General features: G+C 37.6%; 1 long non-coding RNA gene across 1 annotated transcript; it reads left to right on the top strand.

Annotated features, from left to right (window-relative positions):
- Nucleotides 1-676: 676 nt before the first annotated feature.
- LOC107561026 (uncharacterized) lies at nucleotides 677-3,797 on the top strand. Its single transcript, XR_001605795.1, has 3 exons — nucleotides 677-752; nucleotides 840-953; nucleotides 3,767-3,797. It is a non-coding gene; the product is annotated as an uncharacterized lncRNA (long non-coding RNA).
- Nucleotides 3,798-6,173: the final 2,376 nt, after the last annotated feature.

Raw genomic sequence — 6,173 nt, 5'->3', positions numbered from 1 at the left:
AAAAAAACATTATTTTGTGTATTTGGTGTAATGAAATGTTTATGCGGTTTAAGGTTAAAAAACACATTATTTTCCACATACTGTACATTATTGTTTCTCCTCTGTGAGACAACGGGTCTTCGCAGGCCCGTTGTCAGGCGAAACCGGGTTTGCCCAAAAAAAAAAGAATAATAATCCAAAAAAATTTGGTAATACTCGCAGAGATGTAAGGTGTAAAGTGATGTTTATTTACAGTGCTAGAGAGGTGAAGCAGTCCCCGTAGACAAACGACCAAAAGCTATATACAAAAGTAACAAAGAAAAAAAACAAATAACAAACAAAACAACAAAAAAACTATACAAAAAGAAATGTATATATATATATATATATATATCCCTTTGGGGCTCCTTTTTATAGCCCAAGTCCCGCCCCTCTTGTTAAAACCCATTACAAATATGGATGGGTAAGTATTCAGGTGAGTATATACATTTTCACAACACCACATAAATATATACACACATAAAATAACGAAATATTTGTAGAAGCAAAACCAGACAAAAACTACAAATACAAATGTAGACATAAATAATAATAAACACATAATAATAACGCCCCATTTCCATTATCCCATCCCCCCTTATTAACCAGACAATGGACGAGCCGACTTCCGGTTGCTTCGTGCTTCGCTGGGTGGCGCTCGGGTTTGGCCGGCCGATGGAGGAAGCGCAACGCGAAAGACCGTCAACACAGACGCTGACAAACACTGAACACAGGTATGTATTAACACGATAACATGACAAAACATAGGAACATAGAAACAAAAGACATCTCGGGTATGTATGCGTGTTTGTTATGCGCAGCATGAATACTGATGGGGATGGAAATGGAGTGGATATGTTTGCGTGTATGAAGACCAGCGTGCTAATGGCGTTGCGTGTGCACCCACACCGCCCCAGCAGAGAATGGAGGATGAGGTAAGAAGGGGTGTGTGTGTCTGTGTTGCGCTGCGCTGTGCTACGCTAACCGACAGGGACAGGTCACTCTGTCACATCCTCTATGCCCCGCCTTTCTGAAACGCGTAGATTTTTACAAAGCTCATTGGTCTGAAAAGCAAGGTGTGCTCTGATTGGTCAGCTATCCAGTGCGTTGTGATTGGTCGAATACCTCAAGCGCGTGATGGAAATGTTACGCCCCTCACCATACACACATCTCAAAAAATTAGAATATCACGAAAAAGGTCAATATTTTTTGTCACTCATTTCAGAAAGTGAAACCCATATATTATATAGATTCATTACACATAGAGTGAAATATTTCAAGCCTTTATTTCTTGAAATTTTGATGATTATGGCTTACAGATAATGAAAACCCAAAATTCAGTGTCTCAGAAACATTTAGCAAAGCAGGCACTGAAATGATCACATATAGAAATTATTATACCACTAAGCAAAGAAGAAGTTAAGGTTAAAATTAGAACAGCAATAAAAATGAGATGGCAAGAAGTTTGGAATAAGGAGGAGAGAGGAAGACATCTTTATCATATTCAAAATCAAGTTGGGGTTGAAAGAGTTAATTTTGGTAGTAGAAGAGAAGATACAATTATTACCAGACTTGGCATTGGCCATACTGCTCTAAATTCTTCTCTATATAAAAACGCTTCTGACGTTGTCTCTGGTTCAGGAGTGGCTTGACACGAGGAAAGCGACATTTGTAGCCCATGTCTAGGATTCGTCTGTGCGCAGTGGCTCTTGATGCGCTGACGCCAGCCTCAGTCCACTCCTTGTGAAGCTCCCCCAAATTCTTGAATGGATTTTGCCTGACAATCCTCTCAAGGCTGCGGTTATCCCTTTTGCTGGTGCACCTTTTCCTACCACACTTTTTCCTTCCACTCAACTTTCTATGAATATGCTTGGATACAGCACTCTGTGAACAACCAGCTTCTTTAGCAATGAACTTTTGTGGCTTACCCTCCTTGTGGAGGGTGTCAATGACTGTCTTCTAGACATCTATCAAGTCAGCAGTCTTCCCCATGATTGTGTAGCCTACTGACCCAGACTGAGAGACCATTTAAAGGTTCAGGAAACCTTTGCAGGTGTTTTGAGGTAATTAGCTGATTAGGGTGTGACACCATGACTTTTCAATATTGAACTTTTTCACAATATTCTAATTTTCTGAGACACTGAATTTTGGGTTTTCGTTATTTGTAAGTCATAATCATCAAAATTTCAAGAAATGAAGGCTTGAAATATTTCACTCTGTGTAATGAATCTATATAATATATGGGTTTCACTTTCTGAAATGAGTGACAAAAAATGTTGACCTTTTCATTATATTCAAATTTTTTTAGATGTACCTGTACTGTGATGATGCCCTGTCAGGCCAGAGCGATGATTCAAAAACATGAAAACCCATTATAAACTAGGTAATCGTTGCATCCAGTGGGAACATAATTATGGATTATAATGACTTATACTGTATTTTTATGCGTTGCGTTGCATCGCGCCGCGTAAACATAAAACCATGTTTGCATTTGTGATCGAAGAAATGACAAACAACATGCCCTACTCTACACTGCCAAAAAAAACTCGCTTTAAATATAAAAAATATAAAATCTCGCAGGAAGACTAATTCTTATCGTGAGGAGAATTTTTACCGCTATATCGCAAACGATAAGATATCGCCCCTTCCCTAGTGGACGCTAATATCGTTATCTTTATAGTTATAGTTCTTGGTATGAACGGGCCTTTAGTCTGGACACAGAAACAGGAAGCTCTGATGTATAATTCTGCAAATAACACAAGAATTAGAGAACTTGCATGTTAATAAATATAGGCCTACTGCTCAACAAACTAGTTATATACAAACAAACCTCACCTATCCAGTCAAATCTTAGTCTGGACACAGAAACTGGAAGCTCTGAGGTGTAATTCTGCAAATAACGAAAGACAAAAGAATTAGAAAACTTGCATGTTAATAAAAATTTAGCTTTGATCACAATTACATTTTAAAATATATTCAAATAGAAAGCAGTTATTTATATATATATATATATATATATATATATATGAACAATGTGGAAAATACTGTGGAACCGCGTGTATTTTGAGGCTTCATAGTGCCGCAAAACTAACACTGGCATACATGTAACTAGAAAACACGTCTCTTTAAACCATACCTGTACTCTTCTTAGACAACATACATATTTTTACACATATTAAACCTATAAATACAAAAATTTACTAACTAAATTTGTTGACTGAGAACTTTACCAATTTTCAAACTGTGGAGAAGCTCGCGAAGATGGCTGACCAGCGTCTTCTGTCTCTGCAACGGTCTTCACGAGTTCTCGCGATAAGTGATGTTGAGCACGTGACCTTCTTAGACAACATACATATTTTTACACATATTAAACCAATAAATACAAAAATGTGCTTACTAAATTTGTTGACTGAGAAAGTTTCCAAACTTTGTGGAGAAGCTCGCGAAAATGGCTGACCAGCGTCTTCTGTCTGCAAACAGTCTTCACAAGTTCTCGCGATAAGTGATGTTGAGCACGTGACATCGGTATTGAATTGATTCAACACATTTTTTTTAAGTTGAGAGGACAAATCAAGAGGGTCTAGCTGCAGCCTTGCACTTGCACTCAGACTTGCATTCTCAAACTTGCACTCTCAGACACTTGCAGACACAGTAGGCTTTTTGCTTTAAATGAATGGTTATTGTCATGGTGTAAAGAACAGAAACTGCTCTTTGCTAATAATTGGAATCTTTTCTGGGAGTGTCCTAGGCTTTTTCGTGCTGATGGCCTGCACCCCAGCAGAGTCGGAGCGGAACTCCTTTCGGACAACATCTCCAGGACGCTACACACAATATGACTAGTAAGTCAAATCTCAAATAACTGCCCTGATGACTTTTGTTCTACCCGCTTAAATGATAGAAGTACTTGCGCTGTACAATCTATAAAGACTGTGCCTGTTCCCCGAATAGTGAGGTCAAAATATAAATTTAATGCAGGATCTAGAAAAAATCTGATCGTGATTAAACCAGAAAAATTTAAAATAAATGAACAAAAACAATTTTTTAAGTTTGGGCTTCTAAACATTAGATCACTCGCACCCAAAGCAGTTATTGTAAATGAAATGATCACAGATAATAGTTTTGATGTACTCTGCTTGACTGAAACCTGGCTAAAACCAAATGATTATATTGGTCTAAATGAGTCTACTCCACCAAGCTACTGTTATACATTCTCTCAAGAAAAAAACTTAGTCTTGAGCGCAAATGGGGGAAAATAACTTGGAATTTTTTAGAATTGCGTGGAAAAACAGTATGTCCAGCTATAGACAGGTCTTGGACCTGCGTGTCTTGAACCGGGCCCCTCATCGGTTACCGTTCAAGATGTTGACGCAGGAACGCATCTTCAGGTGCATCCGTCCCCGAGATTGGTTTGCAGCGGTCGACCTGAAGGACGCGTACTTCATGTGTCGACCCTTCCGCACCACAGACCATTGCTGTGATTCAAACCCCTCAGAGGACCTCAGATGATGCCAACCCTGAAACAACATACAGAACTACCACATTTTGCTATAAGTTTGATTGCATCATATAATAATTGCTGTTAGTGTTCATCGTCTGTTTGATTACGTCTTTAATTGATTTTTCCGTACATTTCTGATAGTCACCACTGATAAACTACCACTAAATATGGTAGAAACTTAATTGGCTGTAAAGTTGCTTTGCAATGATTTGTATCGTGAAAAGCGCTATACAAATAAACTTTAATTGAATTGAACTTGCGCTTCCGCTAGCGACGTCACTTGCAGTCTTTTATTTTTTTATTTTACAACAGTAGCCAGGTGGTGAAGACGAGACAAAAGAAACTAAATTACAGTGTCACTTGCAATCGCCACTTGCACTCTCCGCTACCTGCGACGTCACTTGCAATCGACACAAATCGTGCGTGTTGCCAATGGAGACAAGACGCTGTAGTGATTAAACGATTAAAACTAATTTAGTACTATAACATACAGGGTCCTGCAAGAAAAAGACAAGACCCGCAAATCCGTGGCCACAGAACAGCAGAATATGAACGCAATGCACAAAGTCTCTCGTTAAGCGTTTTCCTCCTGTAGAAAAACATAAACACTTAACATGGTGTAATGTATTAAGATGCTATTAAAATATCAAATTAAATATACAATTTATTAATATAATGAATATGTATATACATTACGTTCAATTAAAAGATCAAATTCGATATATAGTTATTATTTAATGTACTACAAGGCAAACAGATGGCTATGAACACAATGCGCAAACTTTCACTTGTCCTCCCATAAAGCAAAACGCTTAATGTTGTATACTATGATAAAGACAATTCAGTAGCCTATATGTCTTGTTGTTGACTCAAAGTATACTGTATACAGACCAACAAATTTGAACGTGCATTTTGAAATGCATTGTTATTTTAAAAGGATCAACTCCGTACAGGCATGCAAACGATCCCAGAACGCAATGCGTTAAATTGCATGTTAAACATTTTCCTCCTTGTATACTATGATAAAGACAATTCAGTAGCCTATATGTCTTGTTGTTGACTCAAAGTATACTGTATACAGACCAACAAATTTGAACGTGCATTTTGAAATGCATTGTTATTTTAAAAGGATCAACTCCGTACAGGCATGCAAACGATCCCAGAACGCAATGCGTTAAATTGCATGTTAAACATTTTCCTCCTATATAAAATCATTATAAATAAAACACGTAATGTAGCTTAATAGACAAAGACAATGATATAACAGAGCTGTAGACAGTTTATTCTATATGGAAAAACGCTTAACACGAAACTGTGCATGTTGCATTTATTCTGGGCTCACCTGCTTGCCTGTATATTAGTTATGTATATTAATAATGTAGAGGAGCATATTGAGTTTGGACTTAGTCCATTATGCCACATTATACCACGTTTTGCGGTATGGGAGGAAAATACTATATACATATTCATTATATTAATAAATTGTATATTTAATTTGATATTTTAATAGCATCTTAATACATTACACCATGTTAAGTGTTTATGTTTTTCTACAGGAGGAAAACGCTTAACAAGAGACTTTGTGCATTGCGTTCATATTCTGCTGTTCTGTGGCCACGGATTTGCGGGTCTTGTCTTTTTCTTGCAGGACCCTGTA

Source organism: Sinocyclocheilus grahami, unplaced genomic scaffold (genome assembly GCF_001515645.1).
Source record: "Sinocyclocheilus grahami isolate Dianchi unplaced genomic scaffold, SAMN03320097.WGS_v1.1 scaffold752.1, whole genome shotgun sequence".
NCBI classification, from domain to species: Eukaryota; Metazoa; Chordata; class Actinopteri; order Cypriniformes; family Cyprinidae; genus Sinocyclocheilus; species Sinocyclocheilus grahami.
Note: the sequence above shows the minus strand (reverse complement) of the source record. Positions and strands in the feature narration are given on the sequence as shown.